Source organism: Triticum urartu, chromosome 3A (genome assembly GCF_056163025.1).
Source record: "Triticum urartu cultivar PI428250 chromosome 3A, HENAU_Tu73, whole genome shotgun sequence".
Taxonomy (NCBI): Eukaryota; Viridiplantae; Streptophyta; class Magnoliopsida; order Poales; family Poaceae; genus Triticum; species Triticum urartu.
Genome location: NC_141875.1, coordinates 689,829,938 through 689,846,377, shown reverse-complemented (window position 1 = coordinate 689,846,377; position 16,440 = coordinate 689,829,938). Strand labels below are relative to the sequence as shown.

Genomic DNA, 16,440 nt, shown 5'->3' with positions numbered 1-16,440 from the left:
TTGGCTTGATGCCTAGCTTGTGATCCTCGAACGACGATAACTCCGTTGATTGCAAATTTAATGGAAAGGGGTGTGAGCCCGGTTGGAAAAACTATGTTTGTCTCCCACCCTGCAAAAAAAAACTATGTTTGTCCCCCTTGGCATTCCCGATCATGCTCCACCACTTTTGCCAAGGGTAATCAGGAGTTTAGGACTATAGAAGGCGAGTGCCTGCTAGTTTCATGGTTGTCGTGATTCAATTGACTTTGTCTGAGCACGTGCTCTAGATTGTTTGTGATGGTGGACGTAGGGTTTTGTTTGCTTTAGGCTAATGTTTAGGATTCCTCCACTCCAACAAAATCAGCTCCATTTCACCAAAACAACTTTGGAGGGGTTCTTCCCGAGAGTTGCACCGTCACCATGAAGCAGTTTGACCTATTTGGTTTCCAGCTAGCTCCGTCTTCGAGAATGGAAAACTTTGGTGGGAAAGGTCTACTAGGGGCTGCGCGACGCGGGAAAATAAAACCAAGGGATATCCAATTACTAGTGACAGTGGTGGGTAATTTATCCCCATTTCCACGAGAACTTTTTAAGAGTTTTTGAAGCATCCCATGAAGAACTTTGCAAAAATAGGGAGCTGTACTTCATATTCTAGTTTCTTTTGTGGAGCGGGACATGATGGAGCTATCTCGTTTGGCTTGCGTTTTGAGAGTGGGACTGAATTTTAAGGAATGGAGCAGTCCCAAACAGCCGCAAGCAGTCCCAAATAGACATGTGTTGTCTCTCGACCCTTCTGGTTAGTTCCGTGAGTGTGTTGATCTTAGTCGTGATTAATGATACATGCGGTTACTTCAAAAATAGATTCGCTTCCCCTTTTCGCGTAGGCAGGTACGCACAATACCCATGCCACCAGGGGCAGAGCCAGAAAATTTAGCCATTGGGTTCATTTATTGACTTTGCTGTGAAATGTTTTGATATAAATTAATTAAGTAAAAACAGGTGTACCCAGCGTTGAAAATTCCCACACAAAGTAGGGTCTAAGGAAGGGAATTTCTAGATAGGCTGCCCTAGCATAATAATTCTGCTAGGAAGCTAGTTGGAACTCGGGATCTTGAGGTCACAAGTGGAAGTGAAAAATCTAAGTTCAGATAATCTTTCAACAAAGATTATACCACTCCAAAATAACTTATTGAAATATGATATCATATATTGTGTTACATAAATACCGAAGAGTGCACGACATACATGTTACATGATTATAGGACTTCATACCTTCAAATAAAGCTTCTCATCTTCCTGTAAGCATTGAAGAAAATGACTAGTTTGAAATGTTCAAAATAACTACCGGTAATTTCTAATGCCTCACTCTCAGTCTTGTCCTTATTGTTATCCCTATAATTAGCGCCATATTCATAATATCATTCTAGATTAAATCTTGGTGAAGCATCTCCAATTCCAATGAACCTCTAGGAATAATCAAAATTAAGTGGTATCCTATAAGGTCCTATTGTTATAGATATGTTCACCTAATCTCATATTGCTTCTTAGAATTTTGTATGTACTCTGAATTTCTCTTTCTATTAGCCGGATTACTTCCAGCATCGATATTAATTTGATGCACTTTGCCTGGGTCTAACAGCTGGACTTGAAGTGTCTGTATCATTATCTATATCTGGAAATTGATTTTTAGTTGAGAAATATCGTTCCACACTCTAGATCAATATAAAAGTATAGGGGATAAGAAATTCAAAAACTAGGGCAAAAATCAGTACTATAATGACATACGAGACTAGAGAGGAGATGTGGAGATTGTGATTCATTACCGCGAATTTGGATTAGTTCTTGGCCTGTCGCTCAATAGCTGGCATCTGGCGACCAATCAACGATGGAACGCCGAGCAAGAGAGACCAGATTGTTGAGTTATTTTAGGAAGTGATTGCGCGAATAGGAAAGGCAAGATGTGTCTGCCGAGTATTCGTACAGAGAATTGGCGAACGAATTGACCTAGGCACTCTACATGGGCTTTTGGGCTTTCGATTGGCTAGTACTCCATCTGTAAACTAATATAAGAGTGTTTAGATTACTAAAGTAGTGATCTAAACGCTCTTATATTAGTTTACGGAGGAAGTATGTGGGATTTTATTTTTGTTTCTTTCCTTTCCTATACGTGCGATCCTGGTTTGATGGGTTCAGCGACGATTTTCTGTTGGGTTCATACCAAACAAATACTCGTACGCATGTAGTGCCGTGGAAGAACCGTTGGGTTCAGCTGAACCCAACGGCTCAACGCTGGCTCCACCCCTGCATGCCACGCGCCCGGCAGCCGGCCAATCGACTCTTAAAAGTTGCGACTGTACCATCGTGGTGCTAATTATATCCCTCTATTTAAAATATAAGTGTCTTAACTTCAGTACAACTTGATACTAAAATTGAGACATTTATTTTGGGATGGTGGGAGTAGCTTAACTACCAGTAAATAGATTTCGCGGCACAGCAGTGATGCTCAGAAGTCACAACACAACCTATGGCGCAGCATTGGATCGAACAACTTGTAGGCATCGTGAGAATGTTTTGTGGATGCTGAAGTGCCAGTGTTGGAAGTGGGGGCGTTGTCAAGAAGCTGGTGGTGGGTGGCACAATGGACAGATCGATGTAGCGCACAGCGGATTATCTTGCGCTTGTGTGGCTGATGCTCCGTAAGTCCACACCAGGACCACCGATCGGATCAACTGCAAGGATATGCGGGGAGCAGCTGTGGAGTAGGCCGACTCGCTGGTCCAGCTATAGAGCATGAAGGTCGCTCACAGCTGGGGTGTCGGTGTGTTCCCACAGATGCTTCTCAAGCTGCTCGTGCTCGGTGTAACCTCGCGTGACCGCGTTGGCGACTGCGTAGCTTAAACCTAGAGTGTGCAAATGTTTCTGATGTCTCTCATTCCCATCTATTCTTGCATTTTCTCATTTTTCTGTCTTTTCTCATGCCCTCTTTGATCTATTTATTTTATTTGATATCATAAGTTAGTGCTCTAACACTACCCCTTTGTCCCTCTGATCCAATTATGTGCCTAGCACATTTTTGATGCAGTTAGTGCAACAAACACACTGAAATGGCATGGGACAACGGAACTACTCTGTTGCAAGCATATTGGTATATATATCATGAGGCCATCGAAATTTTTGGTGTGTACGGCGCGAGGTCATGGTACATCATCAATTTTGTAGGTAGGGAGACAATTTTCACCAGAATGATGGCTTTGGGTTAATCTGTATATTTATTTTGTAAGGTCTTGTTGAATAATGCAATAAAGAAGGTTGTATGCATCGCTCGATGCAGAGGCAAGAGGTAATCCTCCTTTCTAGAAAAAAAATCAAGGCATAACCTTTTTCCCTTGAGTAAAGGTTGGTGTTGTACATATGTAATTAAGAAAAAACATTTTGCACACAATTAGAGGTTGGTGGTCTAGTACTCTTCACTTTATAACTATTCTGCATATCTGTGCAGTTTTGCACATGGTACAAGAAAAAAAATTGCACACTTGAACTCGGTCTTGAACTCAAGAATGGACATCTCTCCTTGAGTCAGATCGTAGAACTCTTCCCTTTTACGCTCCATTAGCTCAACTTGAATATATTACCCTCGGAAAGCATCAAGGAATTCCTGCCAAGTCACTATATCATTGAGGATGCACCCTAGCTTCTTGAACGGCGTGAGGTCCTGATGTTGCATGCCTATGTGAGTTCCGACGTTAGCTCATGATATAGGGCCGTGGTGGAACATCCCCTTCTCTTCGACGACTTCTTTCATGATGACGTCGCAATGTCCCTCTGAATGCGAAAAAAGTCATCTCTAAGTTTATAATCCGCTTCTCCTTGGGATTCTACCCACTTGCGGATATGATCATCGCCGCTGGTTCCTTTGTTTCCTGGTCTGCAGGTGACCACCCACTACTAGGAAAAAGGCTACTAGCAGCGCGGGTAAAATGGCTACTAGCAGCGGGGGTACCCGCGCTACTAGTATCGTGCTACATCTAATAGTTAGTAGTAGCGTGGGTTAAACCCTCGGTACTACTAACTTTGTTAGTAGTAAGTTAGTAGTAGCGTGTGCCACCCACGCTACTGCTATTACGTACACGCGCTACTACTAATGAAATAGTAGTAACGTGGGTAAACAACCAATGCTATTAGTATCCTATATACTAGTAGTGCTCAGTTTCCTCACCGCGCTACTACTAACAATTTAGGAATTAAAAAATAAAAATTAGATGTAGTATTCATGAATAGTAATATGTCCGATGCAAAACAAAGGAATGTCACTAAACCATCTCAATATTCCATTTAACATGTTACAGAACCATCTCAAGATTTCATTTAACATCAAACACACACAACCACCATCGTAAGGTGGGTACCTTCCCTAGTGGTCTACCACCAACCTAAACAGACCACTTCTCTAGATGTATCTACCTAGGCTCGGAGTTCAGACATCGGTGGACTCGAATCCCCCCTCCCCCGGACGGTGGCATCAAGGTCCTCCACCTCGGCGACCTCCAGTGTCGAAATCACCTGGACAATCATCTATGCAACGTGGCAACTAGGCTTCACGGCGAAGTCCGTATCCGAGTGGTTGAAGAGCACGGCGCCACCGGGCCGTGCTAGTCAGCGTCGATCACCTCTGCGCCCACGTCGGGAAAGTGAAAACTTGTTATTACACAAATTGCATTAGTTCAACCAAATAGTACTAGCAAACATGCACGAATAGGTAAAAGAAATTTTCTCGTTCACCTAGTTAGGTATCAACTATTTAAATAAAAAAAATCAGCAACTTCTTCCTTAAATAAAAGCGGTGCTTGGTAACTGCACTTGAAAAGCTTGATAGCATATGAGATTAAGATATATAAATTCGTGTGGTCACGTCCTTGCATGTTGGAAACAATCATTGGTTAAGATCACACTCTTTTGTAGAGGAAAGAACTTTGGGACAATCAACAGCCTTTCACTTGATCTCCGCTAGCTACTTTGGATTCAATAAGAAAAGGAACATTTATTTGAATTGAAAAGAACAAGTAGGCAAGCATGATATCAATCTTTTGGCTAGAATTTCACAAAATGCACCTGTCAAGTGTACTCTAACAATCAAGTGTACTCTAACAATCAACGTGTCCCATCTCCTCATGATTAAGGACTTTAGCTGAGCCGACAACATGGAGCAAGATGTAGTCGTTTCCGAGCATGAACCCTTGGCTGTCATCAATGAACCTGCAGCATCCATCACATGCCCATTGTAAAATATGTTAGTTTCAGATAAGAAAAGAACTGAACTCTGAACATATGATGTTATCTAAATCCTTACTTTATAGAGTCCAGATTCCAGGAGATGTCATCGGCAGCAAAAAAAAGGAAATATATTTCCATTGTAAAATATGTTAGTTTCAGATAAGAAAAGAACTGAACTCTGAACATATGATGTTATCTAAATCCTTACTTTATAGAGTCCAGATTCCAGGAGATGTCATCGGCAGCAAAAAAAAGGAAATATATTTCACTGATTTTGGTGTTGCAACAACGTATATACTTTATCACATTATAAGTCCTCACACCATCAACTATGACAAAATCTGAGAGTATAAGTCTGGTTACATTCACGCAAGTCCAAACATAAAATTCTGTCCAACATAGTACAACCCACTTTGATAATTTCATAGGATTTAATATACCGAACGAAACCTGACAAGTGATATGTGTTTAAGTATCTACAGAACAGCCTCTAAAATTTTCATGTTGTAACTTTATTTTAATACCACCTCTAACAGGGCCTAATCTCCCATATCAAAATACTGTACCCAGGAACATATATTTCGGGACAGCAAACTAAACTGATGGCTGCTCTCAAACCGTACATCCAAACGACACAAATTAATACTCTAAAGAAATCTTGGAACTTTATCTAAAACTTATGTAAAGGGGCCAACTAAAAATTCTGAGCCTAGCTAACTCATTTTTCAGATATAAGCTTGCTGTCCAGATTTGACAGTGCAGTTTTTAACCGAGCCAAGTTCAGTTTACAGCCAGAGTCACCCCACGATCCAGATTTTCTCCAAAGGGCAACCAACATCTCGCAATATTGCTCATGAATGGGCTATCATCCCTAACTAATTTGGTTAAACAAAGGATCTAGCATAAAATAGGGCTGCTATGCACCTTACATGGATGTTACAAAAACACCGGAAATCCAAGTTCAGTACATGAAACACTCACTAGTCACTACTTTGAGCTCACGTAACAAGCCAAGGGTTGAGTTTAGCTCCTATTCACTTAGCTTCTCACTTCTCTCATGTATAAGTAAAAGGCTAGTGAATTAAAAATACAACTAGCTGCAGATTATTAACCCAATACGAATCATGTATTTCGAGGGAAGCTAACTGTACAACCAGTATTGGACTGAATCATGTATTTCGACTGCATATAAAGACATAATCCCTCTTTGTGTACTGAAAATGCTGAAACTGATGCACATGCGTCACTAGTCAGACAAAATTCAGCACGGGTTCCGCACCCCCACAGCTAGCTGATCCGTGTCCGGGAACGGCACACACGGGTTCCGCGCGAGGCAGGACAGAAGAAGAAGAGGAAACCTTGGGGTTGGCGGACGGGGCGACGGAGGAGGAGACGAGCTGGGCGCGGGCGCGGCTCGCCGGCGGCCGCGCAGAAGCTGTCGAACAGGCACCCCATTCGAGGACGGTGGCACACACATCTATCTCACAAGGCTCTACTTGAGAAACAAAAGCATATAATACTTGATGCTATCAATCTTAGCACAAGAAGAAAAAATAACACAGCCTCTTCGATAGAATGGATGAATGCATCATGCACAATCATTGGTTATAAGTGGATTGAGCTTTGTTTGCTATTCTGAGTTAATGTTGGTGCACCGTCGGCATCACCATGGACGTTCCCGTGGTGACCCTTGACGGTGACGCTGATGATGGCGGAGTGTTCCAGCCCACGCGCAGTCGGTAGCTTTGCTCCTGGTAATTCAACTGCCCCCGCTTTTGGTAAGCTAGCTATGTGCATGGCCTTTCAAGTTTATGTATGCGGTTGTCCAAGTATGCAACGACCAGGGAGCTTGGTACATACATGCGTGTTTGCAACTGTGAACAATTGCTAATTTATGTTTTATGTAAGTAGGAGCCAAACATGTTTGCAGTATTCTCAATACTCTAGAAAACTTCTGTATGTTTGCAGTATTCTCAATACTCTAGAAAACTTCTGGCCTATAGATTAAAATACTGTAGTTTTCAAATACTTTGGGTTATCCAAGACTTTGCCATCAAACAGGGCCTAAAACTGCAGATCACTTGAATGCAGCAACACAATACTTCAATCCTAAATTTGGAGAGCACGTCATACTATATATTCATTCCTAAACTCTAGAAGCCAACTGAGCTAATTAATCTAATCAACCCTAATTAAACAGCAGCCGATCAAGGTGATTAACCTCAAACTGCAACAACTCCCTAACTTGCCATGTATCATCGATAGGTGGATAGATCTGAAACAGAGGAGAGGGGGGGGCAGAGGTAGGCGGTGGGGCCTGAGAACAAGTCACCGGAGAAGGAGGGAGGCTCTGGGCCTCTGCGTCGTGGGGAGAAGGAGCTCCATCTCCATGGCAGCGTCCCGTCCTACGGATGTTTGCCCCTCCAGCCGTCGTCGCCGTCCGCGCCATGGCGACCTGCAGAAAAAGGAAGACAAGATGAGGTGAGGAGGAGAGGGTGGGCGAAGAAGGAGGGCCGAGAGATACCTGTGCAGGATCCAGCCACCTCTTGCCTCGCCGTTGCCGGTTGTGGCGGATCCCGGCGAAGTTTTGGGGTCGCAGGAGAGAGAGGGGGCGTCACGGGCGAGAGAGAGGGACTTTTTTTTAGGGAGAGAGAGGGATTTTCTATGAGCGGTGCGAGCTAGAGGGATGGGTGCCCGTGGTAGTGGTAGCGCGGCTTAGTAAATACGCCCTACTACTAATTACGGTCAACCAGCGGGTTTCGCCGACCGACAGTAATAGCGAGGGTTGTACCTCGAGCGCTACTGCTATTTTATTAGGAGTAGCGCATGTTGTACAATCCGCCCTACTACTATGGCTTGTCTGTGAGGTACGATTGAAGATATTTACTAGTAGCGTGTTTTATTGGATCACGCGTTACTAATAATATTTACTAGTAGCGTGGATCAATATAGCGCGCTATTAGTAATTAGTAGTAGTGTGGGTAAATATAGCGCGCTACTAGTAAGCGACTGTGTATAAGATTTTTCCTAGTAGTGACCCCTCAAGTTGAAGCCGTGGAGAGCATCATCTGCAATATTCATTATGTGGGTGTAGTCCTTCTCGTAGTTTTTGGTAGGGTTGAAATACACAACATGGGAGACTCGCGGGTAAAGAACGATAAGGATGGCGTGCCCATTGCTGCACGAAAAAAACACCTCAAATTATTCTCCATATGGGCGAGAAGGGGTGATTGAAATGTACGAAAGGGTTGTCCGGCACTGACTTACTTTGGATGATAAGGCAGAAGGACAATTTCCTGGTCCTTATTCCTTATCGTGAATTTTTGGAGGTACTCCCTAGCAATTTCACCGAGAGTTAAGAATTACTCGTGCATTTAGTATGGATCCGCCACACAGATTTATGAGACTTGTTCTCTCGTAAAAAGTTAGACGATTATGAAATCGTGCCGCCTTATCAGAAACATCTGAAAGATATGATCAAACCACAAGAAGAACACCTCTACGGGCTGTGTGTCGACGTAGCACTTCCCTTCAGACACACAAACCACGTATAGCGGATATCCTGGAATCTTCAAAGCTACTAGGCTTATCTCAGTCAACAACACAAGGTAGTGCAGTCTCGTTCTGCACGTATGTGGATATGGACTATTACTCATAGTAAAAAACAAAATTGCATTTGGGCTGGGCTGGGGGCATGCCCCCCTCATACTTGTACGTAGCTCTGCCATTGGGCAAGATAATTTCTACCTAGTTGGGTTCACCGATAGATCCGCCGCGTGGTACGCTTTTGTATACAAGGGCCAGTACAATCTGATCCCCGGCGGGACGGCCCTGGACTTCGGCGACAACTACGCTGGCCTCGTGAGCTACGGTGGGTTGAAGAGCCTACACGCAATCGGCGCCATGTGAGAGCAACTAATCAAGAAGCGCTTCTTCGGAAGGCTCCCAATCATCACTTGCGGGTAGGCTGAAAGCGCGTCACTTGGCGCGCTCTCAGCTGCCGATATGTCTCGCGCTCTGAGCGCTTTTTCTGGATTATTTTTAATTTTTCATTTCGTGAGAGGCATGGTTTTTGCTTCCGCGAGAGGCACGACCGTGCCTCTCGGAAACGGGAAAACGTGTTTTCTTCTTATTTTTCTTGTATGAGAGGCACCGTTTTGCTTTCGTGAGAGGCTTGGTTTTTCTTCCATAAGAGACATGGTCGTGCCTTTTGGAAACAACTTTCAGAGCGGAGAACAAACGTGCTTCCGATTCGGTATTTTCATGAAAAACCTATTAATATGGAATCTATTTTTGAAGATCTCGACGCGAGGAATCCAACGAAGAAAATAGTTCGAGATTTGGATACACAGTTTATGAGATAAAACGTTTTTAATCAACGGATCTACGAAAAAGTGAAAAACATTCAAGCTACGACAAGTAACGTACATACAGTGTGCCCTTTGTCACAACTTAGGGAGGTGGTGGATGATCTTTGGAATAAATGCTTCTTAATTAGTGATTTTGGCACAATGTCCAACTACGGACACTCCCCGCAGGCCGACCAGGGCTGTCTCGCGCGGGCCGTCGCCGTCATGGTCCTGACGGTGTGCGAGGTGAACCGTCTTCAGCCCATCTTTAACGCCATCCAGGACAACTGGGGCGGGCGGCTTCCTCTGCTACCCTGTCTACATGTGCATCGACTATTTATCGCATTAAGCTATCGCTACGGGACTCTCTGTGGGGAGACCAACCTCTGCTAGCCACTATGCCTCAATATCACTCGTGATATAAACGAGACATGTTCTATAGTTGAGGCGAGTGAAGCCGGTTTTCCATTTGTTTTTGCGCTGTATTTTTTCCTGTTTTTCATTTCGTCTTTCTTCAGTTTTTCATTTTCATTTTTCTTCTCCACTTTTTGTTTGATTTTCCTTTGCCTTTCCCTTTTTTTCTTTCTTTTGTTTGTTTCTTCTTCGGGTTTTTGTTTTTTTTCTTTAAATGCTTGTTCAACATTTTTTAAATACTTCTTCAGTATTTTCTTAAATACTTGTCAACATTTTTTCAAATGCTTGTTCAACAGTTTTATATACATGATCAATATTTTTACAATACTTGTACAACATTTTTCAAATACGTGTTCAATATTTTTCAAATGCTTATTCAACATATTATAAGTATGTTGTCAACATTTTTTCAAATATTGCTATATAGCCTGCTCAGCATGCCGTTACCAATTCAACCAAGTTCCCGCCAGTGGCTGGGTGGGTTCAAATCAATCATCTGGAAAGCTTGGGCTCCAGGCAATGTAATTTTTTTTCTTGGTTGCTGCACCACAACAGACTCTGGGACAACGACCGGCTTCAGCGCAGAGGGTGGTCGAATGGATACTTCTGTTCCTATGCATGCGAAGCCTGGAGACGTCCAAACACCTGCTATGGGAATGTCCTTTCTTCGCCCTGGTCGCAAAGAGCCACCTCTTGGCACGGCTGCGCTGCTCTGAGTCTCCCAATGGCAACGAATCAGACTTTCATTGGTCACTGTCAGAATCTCAACACCTGATGTTTACAAGTGAGGAGTCAAATCAATGCTGATGATGATATCCTGGGAGATCTGGAAGAAAAGGAACAACTATGACTTCTGAGTCAAGTTGCCTTCAAGTGACGATGTCATACACGCCATTCATAGCGACCGAGAACAATGGAGGCTGGCAGGAGCCGTTTGTCTAGAGGCCCCGTTCGGGGATTCAGTCATGAGATAGCTGCCTAGGAGAGGGTTTTTTCCACTTTCTCTTTATGTTTTTCCTCTGTCTCGCCACACCGATCACTTGATCACAATGTTTTCCACCTGCTATCTTCTAAATCAATGAAGCTGGTGCCCCCGTATCTTAAAAAAAAGAGACATTTTTCAAATATTTGTTCAACATTTTTAATACATTATCAACTTTTTAAAAAATACTTGTCAACATTATTTTTTCAAATAACTGTTGAAGAGTTTTTTAAATGTTTGCTCAACATTTTAAAATCCTTGTTCAACATTTTTCAAATACTTGTTCAATATTTTTTCAAATACGTCTTCTACATTTTTTAAATACCCGTTCAATATTCTTTAAGTACTTGTTCAACATTTTTCAATTTTTTTTGAAGAGTGTTTTTTGTAATATATATATTTCAGATATTTTAAAGTATAAGCAAAACTACAAAAGTAAAAGAAAACTGAAAACGTAAAAAAAAACCTTGAGAATGAGCCCTCCAGCGAACCTGGGCTGGCCAGCAGCCACGTGCAAGGCTTCAAGTATGTCCATTTATATCGATGAACGTCTCCAGCCATGGCATTGTCATCGCCCGAGTAGAATGTGCCCCTACTTTGCGAAGACAAGCTGGGACATCGACTTCTCGATCCACTGGCGGTAGGTTTCTGTTTCCATTTGACTTCTCCAGTATGTTGGGTCTAACCCTAGCTAGCTCGAACTAGGTTTCAGAGAGGGAGGTAAACGAAGCAAGGATAGGCGGAGATGTATTTTCTGGCAACGAACCACGGCGCCGAACGCCTCTTATCCCTGTCATATATATAGCTGGATAAACCAGATCGTATCTGGAATCCTAACCATCTACGCATAACAACCTGGACTAACAAACCAAATCACCGCCAGCTTTGTATCACACGGGACGCAGCGCCCAAGCTTCCTTTCCTACGCACGCACGTACGAGCGCTCAGGGACTCGCTCGCCTACGCCGTCCTCTACTCTGACGCGTCCAGCCGCGACTGCTGCTAACTGACTACGACCCAAACATAAGCACAGACTCGACACGCACCCAACGCACGCACACACGCACACTCGCCATGGCGTCCGGCATGACCAACACGCACGCACACACTGGTCACCACCACCGCCGTGTCTTACTCCTAACAATCTCCCCCTAAGACACGACCTACAGTAAGGTCGGCTCATCGTCGATGTCGGCAAGGAGCGCCTTCTCCTTCTTCGGCTGCCGGCAGTCACGGGAGAAGTGGCCACGAATGCCACAGTTGTAGCACTTCCCGCGCCGCCGTCTCGTGCCCGAAGCCACGCTGCTCGCACCGTCGTCGTGGTCAAGGTTGCCGCCGCGCTGACGCTGCCGTGCCTCCCACTGGGCCGCCGTGAACATGATGTGGCCGTCAGTGCCGTAGCAAAACCTGATCATATTACAAATTCTAATATTTTGATGATGGGTACAATGGCACTTAAAATACCGTCACCAGAACCAGAGCCTGAAGAAGTCAAGCCTAATTTTCGTACGCCAAGCTGGATAATTGTCGGTGCTATTTCGGTCCAGGTCACATGAGATTTACGTGCAGAAGCGTTTTAAATCCAAGGTGCTATAGTACGGTTAAGGTATATTTTGGTTCCTAGTGATCAGCGTGGCCGGATAGTTAATTAGTAAATTCTTGGTTGTTAGGTAAAGGAACTTTTCCTTAGGCGTGAGATTTAGAGGAGTCATAGTAGTACTAGGAGTCATGTTCGGTTTATGGTTAGGAAGAGAGTCCGTATCAGTTTTGCTTTGCTCGTGGGCCGGTTTGATCGGATGTGTGATGCCTATATAAAAGGCTGGCTACGGCCGATGTAAAAGGCAGATTTTTGTATTAGTCGTGAGTTCAATAAAACTACAGAAAACGTCCCATGTCGGGGGACACCAAATATCTTTGTTGCTGATCCGAAGGGATTTTGTTGCTGCTGCGTGTGGAGTCGATCAAATCTACTCGACACAAGTTTCTGATCTTACGGTCTTGCCTCTTTGCTCGACCGGAATTTCTTGTTCCTGCTGCTAGTACCGTGAAAGATCGGGCCGTCGACGACTCGCCATCTAGTCGAGTCTACATCAAGTGGTATTCAGAGCTAAGGTTGTTCACGGTACTATGTTGATCAAGATGTCGACCTCGGTCAACAAGGGTGATGAGGTTACCGCTGATTCTGAGGAAATAGTACGTCCAGTGTATGCGGATGATATTCCCCAAAATATTCGGGATGGTTTTGACCACACATGCAACTACATCAAGCAATGTCATGATGCGCTCGGCAAAAGAATAGATGTCCTGATCACTCGGTTCGATGGTTTGGCAGACATCGTCAATATGCCGGCAACGAATTCTGCACCACCACAGACTGCTCCGGCTGCTCCACTGCATTATGCACCACTAGCTCGCGATGGACATGCCGGCGTACATGATCGCCATTTGGCGGCACAACCTCATGCTGGAGATGATGGTTTCGATGATGGCGTTGACCAGGCAGGGTACGCTCCACGACCACGACACTATGAGCCTCGTCCTGAAACTTCCGTTCGTGGTGGAGTGCATGACCGAGTTGGTCAAGCTGTGCGTGTGCCTTTGGATGATGGAATTGGGCGCATAAAAATTTCAATTCCTTCGTTGTCCGGCAAGTGCGAACCGGAAGGCTATTTGGAGTGGGAGATGCGTGTTGATCAAATTTTTGATGCCCATCATTATAGCGAGGAGAAGAAAGTTCAACTTGCTGGAATTGAGTTCACTGGTTACGCGCTAATTTGGTGGAATCAAATTTGTCGTTCAAGACATCGCCCGACGACTTGGCGAGGTATGAAAGAATTCATGAGGCGACGTTTTGTTCCTGAGCACTATAAAAGAGATATGTACAACAAGTTGCAGCGGCTCTCTCAAGGTAATATGAGTGTTGATGAATATTACAAAGAGATGGAATTGCTTATGATACGTACAGGGACAACGGAGGATCCGGAGGCGACCATGGCACGTTTCTTTAACGGGCTAAATATCGAGGTGCAGGATCATGTTGACATGGTGGTCTACTACAACATACAAGATCTTGTGCACCAAGCTGTGCGTGCGGAACAACAGATTAAGCGGCACCAAGTCAACACAGTTCCCAGTACCACTTTAAACACATGGCGACGCTCACAGTATAAAAATGAGGATGTCGGTCCTAGCTCCAGGGCGACATCATCAAATCGCTCTCATGGTTCCGTGCAAAAGGATGTTTCAAAATCAGGACTGTCGATGGTTGATTCTAGTGCACAGTCGACCAGATGCGCTAGTGACATAGAGTGTTTCAAATATGGAGGAAGGGGACATATGAAGCGTGAATGTCCTAATGAGAAAAGAGTGTTGCTCACGAGAGATGGCTATGCATCCGCTAGTGATGAAGAGGCAGTTTCTGACACTTCTAGTGAAAAATCTAAGGAAGCTGAAAATGTTGTTGCGAGTTTTGAAGCTGCTGAGTCATATCCTTCACTAATGGTGCAACGAGTGCAAGAGGATCGCATTGAGAATAAGGGACAGTGTTGGAATATTTTTCAGACTCAGTGCAAAGTCAATAGCACCAATTGTAAATTGATTATAGATGGAGGAAGCTACACCAACGCGGTTAGCAAGGGATTGGTGGAAGCTTTGAAGTTACCTACATGGAAGCACCCACAACCACACTGCATTGAGTGGTTATACCAGTCTGGTAAACTGAAAGTTACTCACAAGGTGCGTGTGAATTTTTCAGTAGGTGATTATAAAGATACAATAATTGTGATGTCTTGCCAATGGATGCATGTCACTTGTTGTTGGGAAGACCATGGCAATATGACCGTCGTGCCACACACGAGGGTCGGTCGAACACTTACTCCTTTTGGGATGTCGGAAGACGTCGTGTGCTCCAGCCTATGTTTGCGGAAGAAATCAAGGTGGATACAAATATTTCCTTGAAGAAGAAGGTCAGTAAAATTGTTGCAAAACCGAGGACGGTTTTAATTCAAGGAAGAGGGGATGATGTGGCCGTCAGTGCTGTAGCAAAACCTGATCATATTACAAATTCTAATATTTTGATGATGGGTACAATGGCACTTAAAATACCGTCACCAGAACCAGAGCCTGAAGAAGTCAAGCCTAATTTTCATACGCCAAGCTGGATAATTGTCGGTGCTATTTCGGTCCAGGTCACATGAGGTTTACGTGCAGAAGCGTTTTAAATCCAAGGTGCTATAGTACGGTTAAGGTATATTTTGGTTCCTAGTGATCAGCGTGGCCGGATAGTTAATTAGTAAATTCTTGGTTGTTAGGTAAAGGAACTTTTCCTTAGGCGTGAGATTTAGAGGAGTCATATTAGTACTAGGAGTCATGTTCGGTTTATGGTTAGGAAGAGAGTCCGTATCAGTTTTGCTTTGCTCGTGGGCCGGTTTGATCGGATGTGTGATGCCTATATAAAAGGCTGGCTACGGCCGATGTAAAAGGCAGATTTTTGTATTAGTCGTGAGTTCAATAAAACTACAGAAAACGTCCCATGTCGGGGGACACCAAATATCTTTGTTGCTGATCCGAAGGGATTTTGTTGCTGCTGCGTGTGGAGTCGATCAAATCTACTCGACACAAGTTTCTGATCTTACGGTCTTGCCTCTTTGCTCGACCAGAATTTCTTGTTCCTGCTGCTAGTACCGTGAAAGATTGGGCCGTCGACGACTCGCCATCTAGTCGAGTCTACATCAGAACATCAGCTGATCGCCGCCTCGTCCGCCGTTGTCCTGCGTGCGCCGACGTAAGCGTTCGTCGAACACCTTGAGCCTACTCAACGCCTCCTCGAACGCCATCGTCTCCACGTCGCAGAACTGCTCGATCCCGGCCACCGCGGCATACAATCGATCGGGCACCATGTCAAGCAGTTTTTTCACCAGGGCAGCGTCGCCGAGCGTCGAGCCGAGGCCAGCATACCTTGCTGCCATGCCGCCGATCTTGCCGGCATACGCGTCCAGTGCCTCCCCCTCCTCCATGTGCAGGTTGTCAAACTCGCCACGGAGAGTGGAGAGCCGCGCTGCCTGGACCCGATCGGCACCGACGAACCTCGTCTTCAAGCTGGCCCACACCTCAGCCGCCGTCTTCTTCGTCGATACCTGCATCAACAAGTCTTCGTCGTCTTTTTCCCCGCGTCGCCGGCCGGCGACACCGCTTCCCAGAGGTTCTGGGCGTCGAGGATGGCTTCGGCCTTGATCGCCCACACCGTGTAGTTGTCCGGTGTGAGCATCGGCATCGGCATCGAAACCGTGCTACCCCCTGCGCCGTGCGGGACGATCGCCATGGCCACGAGCACAGGAACAAACGAGGCTCTGATACCAATTGTTGGGTCTAACCCTAGCTAGCTCGAACTAGGTTTCAGAGAGGGAGGTGGCCATGGCGATCGTCCCGCACGACCAACACGCACGC

The 16,440-nt window shown here is 44.9% G+C and overlaps 1 long non-coding RNA gene and 1 pseudogene across 2 annotated transcripts; one reads left to right on the top strand and one right to left on the bottom strand.

The window, feature by feature from the left end:
• Positions 1 to 4,055: 4,055 nt before the first annotated feature.
• On the bottom strand, positions 4,056 to 7,911 carry LOC147981665 (uncharacterized). Of its 2 annotated transcripts, XR_015598998.1 has the most exons (4): positions 7,775 to 7,911; positions 5,327 to 7,705; positions 5,089 to 5,232; positions 4,056 to 4,648 (listed from the first exon to the last, which is right to left on the bottom strand). It is a non-coding gene; the product is annotated as an uncharacterized LOC147981665 (long non-coding RNA). The 2 variants fall into 2 exon arrangements; XR_015598997.1 differs by having other exon boundaries at positions 4,056 to 5,232.
• Positions 7,912 to 14,037: 6,126 nt separating this feature from the next.
• Positions 14,038 to 15,191, top strand: LOC147981664 (uncharacterized; annotated as a pseudogene).
• Positions 15,192 to 16,440: the final 1,249 nt, after the last annotated feature.